Genomic DNA, 18551 nt, shown 5'->3' with positions numbered 1-18551 from the left:
TGGCGGATCGAATATCTCTCCAGCCATCTTCAAGAGACGCTGCGCCTAGCTGCTCTTCCGTTGGAAGTGCCACTTCCAGCTGCTGCGCGTATTCTTGGGCTAGTCTACCGTCTTGTAGCCGCCCAATGTTAAGCCGCGGCGTCCGACTTCGACGCGTGTTGTACACCGTCGAGAGTTTTGAGCGCAGGCATACTGCAACGAGGTAGTGGTCGGATTCAATATTCGCACTGCGGTAAGTGCGGACATTCGTGATGTCGGAGAAGAATTTACCGTCGATTAGAACGTGATCGATTTGGTTTTCCGTTTCTTGGTTAGGTGATCTCCATGTGGCCTTGTGGATATTTTTGCGGGGAAAGAAGGTGCTTCGGACTACCATTCCGCGGGAGGCTGCGAAGTTTATGCATCGTTGGCCGTTGTCATTCGATACGGTGTGCAGACTATCCGGTCCGATGACCGGTCTATACATTTCCTCCCTTCCTACCTGTGCGTTCATGTCACCGATGACGATTTTAACGTCCCGCAGTGGGCATCCATCGTATGTCTGCTCCAGCTGTGCGTAGAACGCTTCTTTCTCGTCGTCGGGTCTCCCTTCGTGTGGGCAGTGCACGTTGATGATGCTATAGTTGAAGAAACGGCCTTTAATCCTCAGCTTGCACATCCTTGCGTTGATTGGCTGCCACCCAATCACGCGTTGGCGCATCTTACCCAGCACTATGAAGCCGGTTCCCAGCTCGTTGGTGGTGCCACAGCTTTGGTAGAAGGTAGCCGCTCGATGCCCGCTTTTCCACACTTTCTGTCCTGTCCAGCAAATCTCCTGCAGCGCCACGACGTCGAAGTTGCGGGGATGTAATTCATCGTAGATCATCCTGTCGCAACCTGCGAAACCTAGCGACTTGCAATTCCATGTTCCAAGCTTCCAATCGTGATCCTGTATTCGTCGCCTAGGTCTTTGCCGATTATATCGAGTCGCATTATCTCTTATATTGTTCGTAATGATTGGTTTTCTAGGCGGCTTATTGGGCCTGCGCAAACCTCCTGTCTCGTCGGAGGGCCGTCGTGTCAGGGCTGTTTAGCGTCCCACCTAACACCAGGACTTGGGCTTGTGCGCTTTGAGCGGCACACGGTCGCTTTGGTGGGGCCTACTTGCGGATACATGCAGCTTTTTATAGAGGTTTAACAGGGCCCACTGTCAAACCCCACCACATCCTAGGCAAGCCCCACAACTCGCAGATGGCCTGAGGAGGGATCGTCAAGCCCTTGGACATAGTCCCTGCTGCCCTGTTTTACCGATGAAGAGATGCATTTATTCATCGCCTGTCAAGCAACGATACACTAGTTCAGCGTTACAAATGCAGCAATGCATTACTTATGTTTTATTTCAACATGTCAAAGTAATGAAGCATTATTTCAATCGTAAAAGGGCCTTTTTCCACTTTAAGTCAACTTTAATGGCTGTATTATTTGCAAGCATATATGGCTCCATGGTTACTTGGGGTGTTTGTCAGTTTAAATTGTAAAATAAGCGAGGGCAGTCTGACATCTTACTAGAGCCGGGTGACATTGACTCGGAATGGCGAGTGGGCTAATGGCTAGACTGTCTTCCGTCCCATAATACCGCGGTGGGCCTCGGTATGCTGCTAGGTGGGAGTAGGCTCAGATGCCCTTCCCTGACTTGTGCTGATCTGTCTCTGAACACGTAAGTGTCAACCCTTGCATGGCCTTTCTGCATGCTGTAAGGCATTCAAAGGTAACCATGGGATCATTGAAGGTGACTACTCCTGTAGGATTCGATTGCAGCCACAAGGGGGTGGGGGGGGCAACATATGAGTGATTCAAAAAATAATTCTTTTGACGATGCGTTAGCTATGGATGTGGTAAATCTATTTGCCAAAGGGGGTTTGGCGAGGTCTCCTCCCAGGGAGGTGGAGAGCGGAGTGATGGAGGCTGCAACTAGCAGCACCAGAGTCTCCCCAGCAGTGATGGGGTATAGCCCTATCAGCACGCTCGGCGGGCCACTACCCGGGTTGCGGATGGTCGCCGAGCAACTCGATGATATCATCAAGTTCGCGTGTGCAAGGCAGACCATCAGGAAGGAACTGACACAGAACCTTCGGGTGCTCCACCAGGCTGTTCGAGTCGCAAGACAAGCTCCTTTCAAGAGGCTCGTAAGCCTCCTTTCAAGAGGCTTGGAAGCCTCCTTTCAAGAGGCTCGGAAGCCTCCTTTCAAGAGGCTCGGAAGCCTCCTTTCAAGAGGCTCAGAAGCCTCCTTTCAAGAGGCTCAGAAGCCTCCTTTCAAGAGGCTCAGAAGCCTCCTTTCAAGAGGCTCGGAAGCCTCCTTTCAAGAGGCTCAGAAGCCTCCTTTCAAGAGGCTCAGAAGCCTCCTTTCAAGAGGCTCAGAAGCCTCCTTTCAAGAGGCTCGGAAGCCTCCTTTCAAGAGGCTCGGAAGCCTCCTTTCAAGAGGCTCGGAAGCCTCCTTTCAAGAGGCTCGGAAGCCTCCTTTCAAGAGGCTCGAAAGCCTACTTTCAAGAGGCTCTGAAGCTTTCTATCAAGAAATGTGGAAATCCTATTTAGTTGCTTGAAAGCCTCTTTTCGAGAAGCTCGAAAACATTTTTTCAGGATGCTCAGAAATCCACCAAAAGTCCTCAAAGTCTTATAGAAAGCTTGATATATAAACTTAATTTGAATAAAAAAATTTCACGAAATAATGAAAATTTCAGACAACTTTTGGACAGCCATGTTAGTTTTCAGGTCAATATTTTTTTTGCGTTTTTTTAAATTTTATCTACATCGAAAAAAACAGGGGGTACCTCAATGAAGATAAAAGCTTGAAGAGGTACCTACCAATTAAAAGGTTGAGAACCGTTGCTGTAGTTGAAGAAACGGCCTTTTATCCTCAGCTCGTTGGTGGTGCCACAGCTTTGGTAGAAGGTAGTCGCTCGATGCTCGCTTTTCCACACTTTCTATCCTGTCCAGCAGATTTCCTACAGTGCTACGATGTCGGTTGTGGAGATGTAATTCATCGTATATTCCCAGTTAGAATTTTGATACGTATAGTTTTTGATATAAGTTGTCATATACAACCAAAGAACTTGTATATAATGCACTGAATCACTATATACCTACTAAAGTGGAGGCCATATACGTACTAAACAACAACTTTCTTGAGTTTTCGTAAGCATTATTACGATCTAGTAAACATTCAAAAAAAATGTGAACAACCATGTATCGAACATCTGACCTTTGAATCTAGAGGCTAATGCTCTATCGATGTGCTATACAGCAACTCTTGAAAAGCAGCAACTTTTTAACAATCATAATCTAGATGAAACTCTAATGTTGACTACGATATTGCAGTATACGATGTCTATTACATTTATACGATTCGAGAATCATGTTGTTGTACGTACAAATGTAGCTTGAGTCTTATATGGAAACTGTTTGTAATTGTTCCGATAATGTCCATACATAAAACGATTACGCAACATTCCAAACGATTCTACCGACATATAAACGATGATGAAATGTCAACATCAGTGAAATTTTATTTCGCCGTTATTTTAATTTGGTTAAAGTTTAGTTGTTTTGAACGATGTTTGGCAGTGGTGCGGAGTGCAAATCGATAGGATTAATGTAATGGAATTAAATAACAGCATCAATGGAATGGAATTCAATCACATCGGATGGAATGAAGTAAGTAGAAATGAAATTTATATTATCGCTGAGATACAGTGGGTTTTGACCAACGCGCTGAAGTGAAAACTATATACGTGCAAAGCACATCCGTATACGATTTTCCTGGCACCACGTATGTGGATATACGATATTTGCGATTCAATCAGATTAATCGGATATTGTTTATATCGTTTTAGGACTTTTTTGAACACAATCGTAAATATTCCATACGCAGGTATTACATACGATAGTAATCATATTTGGGCTATCTTTATAAGTAATCATATACGAGTGCGATAAAAAACTACAGTATATGCGATCAAATATCTATTAAAATATACGATCAGTGGTTGACTGGGTTATCCTGTCGCATCCTACAAGGCCTACCATTTTGCAGTTCCATGTTCCAAGCTTCCAATCTGGATCCTTTATTCGTCGCCTAGGTCGTTGCCGATAGTATCGAGTCGTATTATCTTCTATGTAGTTCGTAATGGATGCTTTTAAAAGCGGCTTATTGGGCCTGCGCAAACCTCCAGTCTCGTTGGAGAGCCGTCGTGTCTGGTCTGCTTAGCGCACCTAAAACCAGGACTCGAAATTGTGTGTTTTGAGCGGTACACGGTCGCTTTGGCGGAGCCTGCTTGTCAAAGTCCACTACGTCCTAAGCAGGCACCGCAGTTGCCCTCGAGAGGGGTCGTCAATCCCTTTGACATAGTCCCTGTTGCATTGAAATCATATTAATATTGAAAAAGTGCGCATTAATTATATCAATGTTTCGCGCAATATGACACGAAAAATTTGATTCAGCATAAAAAATATGCATCCATCAACTCTACTTCAAATATTTGTATCGACAGTTTTTTTAACTTGTATTTGTGTACATCAAACGTTTATTTCTACTATTTATATAAATGTGTGCAAGTAAACATGTCATGAAAAAAATATGTGTATCTAGTGAACGTATTCATGAAAAAAATTAAACTATGTAAGATAATCTGTCAACTATGTAACTGCGTAACAATGATTTTGATATGGGCAAACTGTATTTGCAGCACCGTAGCGTGTGGTTGGCCAGGTTTGCCCCTCGAGCGACGAAATCAAGGATTTCGCAATTAGATGATTTCCTCGGTAATCAAATATGCCGTAATCAACCATTTGACTAGTATCCGGAGAGCCTTTTTTGTTGAAAACTGATACAGGTATCAGAAGGTCAGATCGGAGGCCACGTTTCCCCCAATTTAAGAGATTTGTGCTATCACATTCACTGTCTTTGGAAGATGACTTGCGGACCCTCCGTAGACTGCGTGGTTGGCGACGTGTAGCCATGGACCGAGCCGAATGGAGAAGACTCTTATATACCGCACAGGCCACTTCGGCCTTAGTCTGAATAAATAATAATAATAATTCACTGTTTTTTTTAAATTCTTTATTTAGATGTTTTTTTAATTCTAGATTAAGTTCACTGTCTTTTCAACATTTATTTGACAGAAAAGGAAGTAAGAAGGGGCCCACCATAGCAGTGCGGTACGACGCGCGGCTACAAAGCAAGACCATGCTGAGGGTGACTGGGTTCGATTCCCAGTGCCGGTCTAGGCAATTTTCGGATTGGAAATTGTCTCGGCTTCCCTGGGCATAAAAGTCTCATCTCGTATACGAATGCAAAAATAGACACCAGGCTTAGAAACATCGCAGTTAATAACTGTGGAAGCGCTTAATGAACCCTCAGCTGCGAGGCGGCTCTGTCCTAATGTGGGGATGTAATGTCAATAAGAAGAAGAAGAAGAAGAAGAAGAAGAAGGAAGTAAGAACAAAATAATGAAAACAGGAAATGTATGTAGCAAGGAGCATGGAATAGGCTTCTAGAGAGGCAGTCATAGAAAGAAGGGGACTTTTAAATATGCCAAAGGCTAAACACATAGTAGACTATAAAAAACGTATACACGGAAGGAGTCTCCCTATCACTGTGAGAATTTGCTTCTATATAAACTGGTTCACCTTTAAACGAGGATGAATGTTTGGAATTACGACACTTATCTAACAGTATACTTGTGCTCAAATCTGCACCTCAATAATGATGGCGACTGACCAACTCCACCAGTGCCACCAAACTACCGCCAGTTCCGATGACCGTTCTGGCCATTAATTAACCCACTCTACACTTGTCTGTCCTGTAGTTCCTTGAAACCACCGACCAAGCCACTCAAGAGTTGGATTTATCCTAATCAATATGGAGTTTCTAAAGATCATCCACTACAAAGTAGGGTTCTTTATTCGTCTTAATCCGATAGAGCTCCAAGCACCGACCAGCACAAATTTTGGCCACTAGTGCATTAATTCACAACAAGGAAGTTCGATTTTTTATGAAAGTTTTGGAAGCTTAACGAATTCATAAAGAAAATTTTACACCACGCAATTAATTGTTTTTAATTAGGGTGGGTGTACCAATTGTCACCATACATAAGAACAACTATTTTTTTAAAAATAAGTAAAAGGCATGTAGGTGGAATTTATATATCAAGCGAAAGGTTTTACTTCCTGCTCCTTAGAACAGCTGTGAAAACCACAATAACATTTGTTATAAGCATCAAAATTCATTAATCCATAATAGGAACGCATGCACCAGTTGTGGCACTATTCTTAATATTGATTCCTTATTTGGCAAATCTCATTGTTTTCTTATGGGGTTGGCCAAATAGGGACCACTACTGCGACAACTGGTGCAAAGGACGTCAAAAATTAAGCAAAATCAATTTTTACAATTATTCTTTGCTTGTTTTGGAGGAGATCAAAGGTTTTATCGTATCATATTAATATGCTTTATCGATATGAACTTGGTTTGCGGTGATTTGATTGGCCATTTGGCATATAGAGCACTAGTGCGACAACTGGTGCTATAGTCACAACTGGTACATCTAGTATACACCTGATTTTTACGCGCTCTTTGTTTTAAACATCTGCAAGATAGTAAGGAGCGCCCAACGAAGTTTTGCCAAGGGCGCAGTGAATCCACGCTATGGCTCTGTGTATTTGATTATGGCATTTTATGATTTCATATTCAATTATCTTCAATTTATTTGGTTGAGTCTGAACGTATTTAATTAATTCATGTGATTGTTTGAATAAAGCTAGATCAAGAGAATTCTGCAGCGATCAAGATTAAGTATCTTTGAAAAGGTTTTAAATAATGTCAACTTTCTTTCACAGCAGCTTGCAAATGGATTTCGAAAGGTTTTTGGTGCCGAGTTATTGTTCGTGGTTTGTCAGATTCTGATCTTGAATTCCGTCTTACATCTACCCTTTAAAACCATTGCAAGAGTGGGCCAACTAGGTAGATACTACTCTTCAAGTAGTTTTGGTTAAAGCGATCAAGAAACAAATGTCTTGGCTAGGGTTTTATTGTCGTAGGATTCAAATATTCTTGTAGTAAATCATGAAACTCAAAATGATACTTGGGAAGGGTTATAAAATGTCATTTGCTTGTAATTTGACTGTTTTTCCTAATTTACTTCATGATTCTCGATGAACCTAGTACGCTTGTGTGGTTCATTACTTTTATTTATTCATGGCATCTGCATTGCTAGTCCAAGGAAACCAATGCATTTACAGTACTTCTATCATATCAAATAAGTTCAAATTCTTTTTCTCTGCTATATTGCTTTACAGAAACAAATAGTTTACATAAATGCATTTCGTCCGGAAAAACATTCGTTTCCCTTCGCCGCCAAACCCAATATCGCATACCGTTACAGTCCGCTGGCGAAACTGACTATGGCAGGGGGGCATCCGAATTGGGCTGGGAACCGACGTCGTCGTCGTCGTCGTAGCGCGCCGTCACCGTCGGTTGGGTTGGGTGCCGCGTGCCGCCGTGCGTTCACTCTTGAGGTTAGTAGCGTCAACCGCCGTTGTTAGTCTAGACTCGTCCGCCAGAGTGATCGCAAGTGAAAACGCAGTTTTCCCAACCACACAACGAACGGAGGACGGGCCACAGCCGCGGCGACGACCCGGGTTTCATCAGAGTTGTTAAGTTCAGTAGAGTTTTGGTCGTTTCTTTTCGTTCTGGCGGAGGAAAAGTGTCACATTAGCGTGCGATTCCGTGAGAGATTTGTCAACTCGTTTTGGGTGTGCACACGGGAGATTTTCCTCGATTTCTGAGATATTCTCGAAGAACTCGGCTTTTCGCGACATTGTGCAAGAAGACTCGTCGGTTGGTCTCCGTCAGTCGATAGTGAACCACGGCGAGTGTGAGAGGTTTTCTGCCCCCGTAGCGAGTTTGAATTTCCCTGTGCGAGAAGCAATTTCAACCGATTTGAGACCGATCGATCGCTGATCATATGCCACCCGAATTCCCAAGGGTAGGAAAATCCCGATTGCTAAGAAGAGCGGATGCGAAGAAGTTTTTCGGCCTTTGCGTGTGACAAGGAGCGTTCACAGAACGAATAAGTGGGTTGCTACGCGTGTTTTCTGAGGAGGATCACGATTGTCTTTCCCTGCCTACTACGATCTTCAACGAGGAGTAAAACGTGAGCAAAGTTTTGTTGCCCAACGCCTACCTAGACTGTGCTGCTCCTCCCCGATTGTTCTACAAAACTGCCACCTACTCTGCCGCGAACCGTGAGGGTTACGATGGAAACTGACGACCAATTTCGTCATTATATAAGTTTTTATGACACGGTACTCAAATTTTAAATGACAAAAAGTTTACTCAACTGCGATCGTTGTCCCGACAACTACGAGAATCTAGTTGCATTTTTATAACCGAGACGACTGTTTTAGCCTTTTGGTTGTTCAACGGGGGAGGAAAACACTAACCAGATGTGTGAAAATGTGACCGATTGGACGGGCTAGAGTCAAGTTTGTGCAGAAGTGAGATTCGTACCGTACCAAACATCACCGAAATAAATTTAGTCAATTTGTAGAAAGTGGCTTCAAAGTGTTCTTAGAAGTGTGTTCACCTCTCTTGCAGGCAGCTAGAAGACACAGTTTTTGCGAGACAGTGAGGGATCGAAGGGAGCGACGTCGAATCAAGGAAAAGTCAACTCGGAAAGTAACCGTGAAATGAGTCAGTGAGCGCGAGTGTATGCGAAACAGTTTTCCACCAGCCCCAAAGAAGAGTACACAAATTATAAATCTTGTTGCTGTTTCTAGAGTTGAATAATCGGCACAAAGTCATCGTCGGACACGCAGAGATGAGGTAGCTGCACCAGCAGGGGAAGTGAAGTGCGGTGAAGATCATCATCTTCGCCGTCGTCATCATTAGCGACGACGGACGCGGAACGGGCGGAGACACATATCGCGAACGATCAGACACATTTCAAGAGTCTAGAGAGTTGCATGTTGGTTTGCACTAGAATCTAGCGCGATCCACGGTGGATTCACGAGAGGTGGGTGTGCGAGATAAAAACGCGACGGTGGGGATACCCCATCGCATCGTCATTTAGGAGAAGTCGTTAGAATCGGTGCGTGTCCGAAGTAGAAGAAGAAGACGAAATCGTTAAGAAGAGCGCAAGAGTGAGAAGATTTAGATTGAAGTTTTGGTGAATGCGGAGGAAAAACTGACAACGTGTGGAAAATCTGCCAGCTTAACTATGAAGCTGCGCTGAATGCCGAACTATGCAGGTACTCTGGAGACTGACGCGACACGGCGAATAGATGATTCATCGCAACTAGCGGATAGAATGAAAGTAAGATTTCATATTCTCATAATAAATTTATTTGTTAAATTTTGAGTCCGTGTTTGTTGACCATGAACAAAATGATTCATAACTTTTTAATTGATTGATTTCCTGAGATTTTTTACGTTAAAATTTACAAATGTTACCGTTTAACTGCACTAACAGGGATGACCTTGTGTTTGTTATAAGGTGCGATCAAGAAGTAAAATAGATTTTAACTGAAACCACCATTTCATCTGCATAATTAAGGGAAGATGTTTATGGCATGTTCACAGGGTATCTATTATATGATTTGACTACTGCTACATGTTCGCACCTGTGCAGCATTTATTTCACTCGATTTACTAGTATAATCTAAAAGTTGCTGCTATAAATTCGGAATAATCCCAATGTGAATTCAAATTGTCATTCTATTTTGTGCATGTCACTTAATTGCATCAATCCTGAATGTTCATGTTTTTGCTCCCCACTTTGATGGCACTTTTCAGTCTCTCATCAAGCACACAAATAAAGTGAATCATACAGATTTCTGTACCAATAAAAGTTTGTTGATCCAATTTACTAAAAATGGACCACATGACGCATGAATTCAATCATTATTTATATTTTCTTTATATAAGAATCCTATCATTCACAATTGAAATGATTTTTATGCTTTGAGGCAATAAGCTAACATAATTTCTACGTCAAGTGTAATAAGTACACCTTAAAAGTAAATCTAACGATAATGTATGAAATCTTTATATATACAGATTTTGCAAGGTTCTATTACAAAAAATATCCAATGATTTTATTGAAATCTTCCAAATTTGTATTCACCAAAATTTTATACAGATTTTGCTGGGTTCTTATACAGAACTGTATTAAAATCTGGCATCCGCTGGTTGGGTGTACGTACGACTTTTAAAATGTTCATGTGAAGTGTCTTCCAATGTGTAAAGACAGGAGTTCAAATATGTACCATTTATACAGCTTATACCTTATAGGTCATGTCTTCAATCCAATTCATTCTTCATTTGTTTTATTTCGTGTGTTTACAGATTTGAGCAATCGTTAGAAGTAAAGGGGGTCCAAATTGAAACTGCAACGCTCACATTTTTTCCGTAAAAATCAGGTTTTCAACGGCATCTTGAAATAAAACTCCTTTTCTACTACTGCAACCATTCACTAACCAAATGGGCACCATTCAGAATCCCCTCGGACCCATTTATTAGAAAACCCAGGTAAAATCTGTTACGTTAGAAAGTGCTCAGTTAGTGAACTGTTTCTGTATATGCCATGCTAATTTTATTTAATTCCACCGTAAAGTTCGAATTTCGCCATTTTTCTCTCAAGGCTTTGGGTAAAATTTTACACAAAATCAGAACAAACATGACATGCGCATTGAGCCTCAATTTCTTGAATTTCTCATCTGAATTCCTATTTTAGGATGATTGTGATTTGTTAGTCACCTTTAAAAGCCGCTAGAAATGGACAAATATGAAGTTAAATGCCCATGAATTGATGAAAAAAGTTAAAAGTTTGTTTAAAAACCTACAGTGGCAAAAAATCAAAACAATATTTCTTTCTATGGCAACGTAGAGAAATATGTTTGCATGTGGAATAGCTGATTATAATGCCAGACTCATCAAATGCACAGAACGATCGCAACCATTGCAATGGATGAAGTTTGCAGCGGCCTACATTTAGGTACTTTGAGTGGCCCACTACCGGCAAGGGTAGATATTATTTTTTGTTCAGCAAATTATAACAATACAAAAAATTCACTAGAAATTGATATCACATCACACATTATGTACACTTAACTTGTGGGGGTGGCCCACAACCGGAGACATTGCCTTACACAACTTGGGTTCACTAATTTTAGCAGTATTATCCTTCTCATTGTAGTCTGGTGCCTTCTGTTCTTTAAACATGCGTAATCCAGATCGGCCCTTGTTTTTTTGTACTGAACTATAGTCACAAGAATATTTTCTGCATCACTGACGTTGGAGATTTCGTTTGGCTTGGTATCAATCGCCTTAATTATTTCAACAAAGCACAATTTTTAAGTAATTATCAAATAGAAGTAATTCATCAAATCGTAGATACAAATAATCGATGAAAGATTACATATTTGCCCTTAGATTTGCCAAAAATCGTGTCAGGTAAGCTCAATGTTGGAAATTGAGATCTGACTGATTTCATCCCATGTTCCCATATTCTTCTACTAATAACCGCAGCTGCGATCTGCAAACATTAACATTTCTAATCTAATCTATAGTTTTCCAGGGAATCGAGTAGAGTTATTTTAGTCCATCGCACGACTCGAGAAACTAAACTATTTCTTATTCTACCCCACGTTCTATTATTTTTTAATTTTTAATCAAAAGGTCAAAGTTATTCAAAAGTCATGACAAATTAGGGTCATTGGGGTAAAACGAGGTCTTGCAGCTTCAGCATGATTCTCCAAAAAGTTCTACGATTTTTTTTTGTTTGCATGGTGACCGTGCATTTCGTAGTTGCTACTCCGTGATCGACCAGCACAATCGCAATTGCACAGGGAACCAATGGATGGAGGCATGGGATTTGCTCTCCAACCTCAATGTGCACAGTCCGTGAGCTCTAGTATTTTGGATGGTCGATAACGGCGCTGGCCACGTCCTCACGGTAATAGGGGATGGGAAGGAATTGATGATGCAGTCACATGCCCACTGCAAGCCGAGAACACCTTTGCACTCGCCACGAGTTCCTGCGGAATTTTATTGGAATCTGGGTTAGGTTCTATGGCTGAGGTACGTCTTGGCTAGCGGGTTGCCAATGTGATAGTAATGAATGGATTGTAATCTTCTAATTGAATGCCGAAACGAACTTTTTCGCCCATTTCGAGTTCTAACAGTAACCTGCTAGAACTAATCAAGCTGTAGGTATAGGAATAGAAGATGGAAACGGAATGAAAGCCCATTTCCAGTTCTAGCGATTGCTATAACAGAGAAATATATGAAAGATACAAAGTAGAAGGAATGGAACGGGCCTGGGATTGAACCCACGACCTCCTGCGTATGAGGCAGAAGCGGTAGCCATATGACCACCAAGCCCGTTTGCTTCTCCAAAAAGTTCTACGATTTGTGTCAAAATTTCAACGCAATCCACCCATACCGAGCCTTCTTCTTCTTCTTATTGGCATTACATCCCCACACTGGGACAAAGCCGCCTCGCAGCTTAGTGTTCATTAAACACTTCCACAGTTATTAACAGCAAGGTTTCTAAGCCAAGTTACCATTTTTGCATTCGTATATCATGAGGCTAGCACGATGATACTTTTATGCCCAGGGAAGTCGAGACAATTTCCAATCCGAAAATTGCCTAGACCGGCACCGGGAATCGAACCGGAAATACCGAGCCTAGATATTGAATTTATTCTCGTTACGAACAAATTTTTCCCATTGTGCACCCTCACATGTATGGGACAGCTAACGCTGAATTAATTGTTAAACATTTATTTAAAAATCACAAAACTTACATAACGGTATTGTGAAACCTCGATTGGCATTGCTTGAGTTAGTTATTTTGAGCAATGAAGTATTCCATGGAAATCCGATGAAAAGTGGATGAATCGAAATGTTGTAGAAAATCATATTATAGGAGACTATTGAAGGAAGTCAAAATTATGGAACAGTGCAGAATAGATGTAATTCTAAGCTTTCGTGTGAAATATGAACTGCTTCGTTAATCTAATACCGTATTTACCATCACGTGGGCGGTGACACTTTTCCTCATCGCTATGGACGGGGTTTTCAGCGTTCTACCTGCGAACGTGTACATATATCCCTAGTAGCACACAAGTTACTGTAATTCATATGTCCGGATTCAGTTATAATAAAGTTGCTTCTACCATTTTTGTCTGACTTGTGCTGCTCAAGATATTCGTATATGTCGATAACATTCTCTTGGTCGGCAGAACGCCTGGAAGGACAAGGATCAAAACTCAGGCGGCTGTAAATGCCATTTATCGCTAAGCTTTATCCGTCGGTTTTGTGATGCAGGTCAGTAAGTGTGTCCGGGGACACGTCTGCAGTGGCCGGCTCCAGTTAACAGGACCCTTCATAAAGCTTGGCACGGAATCCATCCCCAACCGGAAGATCGTCCGGCTGCTTGGAGTCGACATCGACCGGAAACTAAATCCCGTATCAGCCTTATGAAAACCTTGCGAAAAAACATAGCACCAACAATAGAAGCAGAGACTAAAATTTGGACAAGGTAATAACGATAGCCGCTTGCTTTATGGTATCGAGGTAACGTGTCCTGCCTACTGGAATCTCGTCGACACTCTCTCGCCCGTCTTCAACAACTGCGTCTGGTTAGTCTCCGGCCGTCTATCCCCGCGGAAGCAGCATGCGTTGATGCCGGCATTCTTCCCTTCGGGCATCGGGTTATGATGGCCTTCTGCCGCAAAGCCGCTTCTTTTGCGGCTTCCTTTTCAGGAGAATTCAGGATCCCTCTTATCGACGAGGCAAACCGGATCCTGAGAAATGTGGCTGGCACCGGTCTCCACCAAGTGGCGCGGGTCTACTGGCACGGAGCGAAGGGATGGCTGATGCCTGCCGTTAACATCGACCGCATCATCGCCTCCCGGTTCGAAAGAGGAGCAAAACACGGACAGACACGGAGCTTAGAAGATGCGTATTGAAACTTAGTGCAACGCGCTTCCGAAATAGCGAGATTCGGTACACCGACGGATCTGTCTCCAGCCGAGGGATCGGCTTTGGAGTCTGTTGACCCAGAAGCCGCCGCCGTTTTTGTCGCGGCCACCCTTCCGGCGAACAACCCCATCGTGGTCTTCACGGACTCCGCCAGTGTGATTTCTTGTTCTACAAACCGAGACTCCAAAACACCCCCCTGAATCCAAGGAATTCTTGCAGATATGATCCCCGGTACCGCCTTTGTTTGGATTCCTGGACACTACTGCATTAGAGGAAACACCGAAGACGATGCCCTGGCCAGTGCCGGACACATTTATTCTCTTCCCGTAGAGAAATAATAACAAATATAATGAAAAACTTTCAGCAAGAAATTACTCTCGAAAAAAATTCGAAAGCTATAAAGGTAACAACTGTTTTCCATTCGACTTGAGTCGTTTTTCAGTGTGCTATCGAGTTTCCATAATGCCAAAACATCTCGTTATTCTTGTACCTCCTCGAGCATACTCGAACGATGAGTCGTTTTCCAGATCAAACCAAAAACCGTAATGCCAAATAGCCTATGTTCGACTCGATAGAATTACGTTTGAATCGAGATGCACAAGGCCGCCCCAGGCATTTTGTTCCGGCGATTTTGTCCTTTCAAAATGAAAGGTCGGAAATTCAAAAGGATTATCTGAAAGCAGCAATTACTCGACTGGAAACCTCATTTCAATTTGGCATCCTAAATTCGAAAATTCCATACTTAATAAGGCAGTAAACCCCACCGGAGAACAGCGCATTTTTCAACATTTTTCTGAAACCATTTGAGATAGTCGGATTCATCGTAGGAGCAGAGTATCAACACTATCGAATCATGATTAATTATTTTAGAGCGTCTTAGGGGAAATGCTTACAAGGTTAAAAGACTATTATTCTTCCATTAACTTCCACTATTCACAAATAGTGAGTAGTGGAAGTAAATGGAAGAATAATAGTCTTTTAACTACTATCGAATCAGCTAAGCTGGGACATTATTTGTACAGTCCACTGGAGAACAAAATATGGGTTTCCTCAAACATCTAAGAGGAGTCGTTTATCTATTAATCAAAACCCCATTGTCACCTTTTGTGAAAGTTTTTATTATTTTTGTTATGTTATCGTACATAATTTTTAACTCTTAGCCTTAAGTAAACTTTGAAATGTTCTTTAAGCTAACGTTAACTGGCGATACCCTTGGTTGGCACGCAAGGGTGACTTCTCTGTATCATCCTTCTTATAACCTAGTTCCGCGTATATTGCCACTGGTGGGACTCACTGTTGGCCCGCGTTTCCTTGGCTTCTAGTTCTCTTAAATCAATTTTCAAATAAAAAAATACGTTAATAATGTTAAATAAAACAAGCACAATGGACTAAATACAATAAATACTTGTAAAAGGCAAACAGACCTTACACATTGCTTTTCGTAAGTATAATTTTTCGCTACAAAATCGAATATTGCAGTTGCACAATCATCAGAAATCTAGCTTCTTCTTTTTCAATGACCCTACATTCCAACTGGAACTTTGCCTGCATATTCTATTAGCATTCCTTAGTTATTAACAGAAAGTTTGTCTATGTCCGCCATTTCACAAGTAGAGTATGTAATAGAGTGGGGCGCATTTGTATGGAAAAACGAAAACTTTATTCAATCAAGTGAGATCAGGGTTTTTCTGAATCGTTTTGGGACCCTGATTAACTGTGCCAAATATCAGGTCGCTATCCGCATCGCGATTCATATTTATATGGAGATTAGTATGGAAAATCGAACTTTTTTACATTTTTGCTCTTAGCGGCTTTAATTTATCGTCAATCACGTGACTCATTACGTTAACATATAGTCTGAAAGACACCGAAACAATTTGCTGAAGAAAATACGCTGCTGGAACGTCTACAAAAAAATATATAACGCTTCGAAGATTGAACCATATGGAATACATCAATGTTGCCAGCACTACCAGGCTACCTATAATTGTTCTTAACATTGAGATATGATTTTGAATTACTCCAATTGAGGCATTCCACGGGGGCATGTCAGTCGATCCTGAGCGACCATTTCGAAAATATTTGAAACTCTGCACAGTTTTTCAATTTCATCTAAATCGTCATTTTTCGATATCAAATCTTCATATTGAGTCACGACTAACTTTTCAAAAGGGTGTATGTGAAAATGGTTCAAAAATATTTAAAAAGCTGCACAGCAAAAACGGAATGTTCGATTGTTATGATTTTTCAGCAAAGTTAGACAACTAAATGGTGATTCTTAAGAAAATGTGCACAGTAAAAAAAAATTTTTTTGCCTTTAAAAATATCATTTTGTCACAAAACTCAAATATCTCAAAACCCTATCTTTTTCGAACGTAATTTTTTAGGAAAACGGTCCATTATATTAGCCATCTACCATAAAAATTTGGTGATGGTAAACTAATAAACAAAAAAGTTATGACATTTCAAACATTTCACAATTTTCACAAATAGTAAAAAAAAAATTTTTTTCTGTGTAAGTTATTTCGAGAATTGCAGTTTGATGCAGATTTTATTGTTAAGGGACGTGATTTAAACAAGTTGTTTTCATGATATCTTGATTTAATTATTCATAGCATCTATAAGAAACTTAGACACGATCCAGTGTTGTGATCAAAAGTATTGATAGTGTCATAATTTTCATTGCACGTGACTGGCGAAAATTCTTTTAATAGTGTTGAAACCTGTTGATAATAACGTTGATAGAAACATATCAGAAATGTTATTTTTAAGACAAAAGCTGCAAAATCAAAGATTTATATACACGTGTACGTCTATAGTTTACCTGCAAAAAATATACCTCTTAGAGAATAGACTTTATGATCGGGAGGAAACGGGTATCTTCAACAACAACAAATGCATGATAGGTACATACCATGACAATGCTCACGAAAAGCAAAAAAATTACTACTACTAAGGTTGTTAAAGATCTTATAGTAATTTTTTTCTTCAGTCAAGCAAATGACACCAAACTAGTCAGTAAAAACTTAAAAGTGATTTTGTTTATTGAAATATTACGAACAACATGAGTAGCCGCTTTCTCAACTGTTGTAGGCCGTTTGATGGAAAAAAGTGTTCAAAAGAGTTACGAAATCTCACCGAAAGCACCATAGATAAACTGAAAGCGACTGGTTATGCTCCAATGTCCACATTGAATACAAATTTATTCGGCTGTTCGGCCACATTGAGAGTTGACGTAAAGTCAATGTCAACTTCTCTCCACGAACAGCCTAGATAGCCGTGTGGTGTCGGCAGCTGGTTATCTGGCTAAGAATAACATTACGGATTGCCTGTTCCAGTGGTAAAAGTCCACCATACAGGTGACCCCTAATTCTTGGTGTGATGCGGCTTTATGCTTACCGTGCCTACGTATGAATGGTTAGGGGGGTCTAATAAGAACCTAACCGCAAACGGAGCCTGTGAAGCACCAGGGCCCCCTTCACAGTATTTTAGCCCTCGCTGCGCTAACCGGAGCTATGGCGTAGTTGACTTTTTACTTCTCCGAGATAATCGGCTACTCTTATTCAACTTCATCATGAGGTTAAATAAGAATAGGGTTATGAATATGTGTTTTAATTAGTGTTCAACAAATTGTCACCTATATGGATTCGCATTATGCGTTTTATACAATGTGCTTTGTGTATGTTACCTATATGGATTCGCATTGTAGCTTTTTTTTCACAGTGTACTCTGTGTCTCGTCCTTGACGTTTGGCTTCGGCTACTCTTGTTCAATCTCAACGTGAGTGGGGTTATGAATAAGTGTTTCACTTAGTTTTCAACAAATTGTCACCTATATGGATTCGCATTATGCGCTTTTCACAGTGTACTCTGTGTTTCGTCTTTGACGTTCGGCTTCAGCTACTCTTGTTTAATCTCAACTTGAGGTTGAATAAGGGTGGGATTATGAATATGTTTTTTACTTAGTTTTTCAACAAATTTTCACCTATATGGATTCGCATTATGCGTTTTTCACAGTGTACTCTGTGTCTCGTCCTTGACGTTCGGCTTCGGCTACTCTTGTTCAATATCGACGTGAGGTTAAATAAGAGTGGGGTTATGGATATGTGTTTTAATTAGTTTTCAACAAATTGTCACCTATATGGATTCGCATTATGCGTTTGACGTTCGGCTTCGGCTACTCTTGTTCAATCTCAACGTGAGGTTAAATAAGAGTGGGGTTATGGATACGTGTTTTACTTAGTTTTCAACAAATTGTCACCTATATGGATTTGCATTATGCGTTTTTTTTTTTTTTACGATACACTTTGTGTATGTTACCTATATGGATTCACATTATGCGTTTTTCACAATGTACTCTGTGTCTAGTCCTTGACGTTCGGGTTCGGCTACTCCTGTTCAATTTCAACGTGAGGTTCAATAAGAATGGGGTTATGAATATGTGTTTTACTCAGTTTTAAACAAATTGCCACCTATATGGATTCGCATTATGCGTTTTTCACAGTGTAATCTGTGTCTCGTCTTTGACG

The 18551-nt window shown here is 41.1% G+C and overlaps 1 protein-coding gene across 5 annotated transcripts in view; it reads left to right on the top strand.

The window, feature by feature from the left end:
- The first annotated feature begins 7597 nt into the window (after nucleotides 1–7597).
- LOC134210782 (protein vein) overlaps nucleotides 7598–18551 on the top strand; it is a 282155-nt gene continuing 271201 nt past the window's right edge. For all 5 annotated transcript variants that reach the window (XR_009978861.1, XM_062687043.1, XM_062687040.1 and 2 more), the window contains exon 1: nucleotides 7598–9350. The gene's annotated coding sequence lies outside the window, so the exon portion shown is untranslated. The remainder of the gene's footprint in view (nucleotides 9351–18551) is intronic.

The sequence above is a fragment of the Armigeres subalbatus genome, chromosome 2 (assembly GCF_024139115.2).
Source record: "Armigeres subalbatus isolate Guangzhou_Male chromosome 2, GZ_Asu_2, whole genome shotgun sequence".
In the NCBI taxonomy this organism is placed as follows: Eukaryota; Metazoa; Arthropoda; class Insecta; order Diptera; family Culicidae; genus Armigeres; species Armigeres subalbatus.
This window is presented reverse-complemented; position numbering and strand designations above follow the sequence as displayed.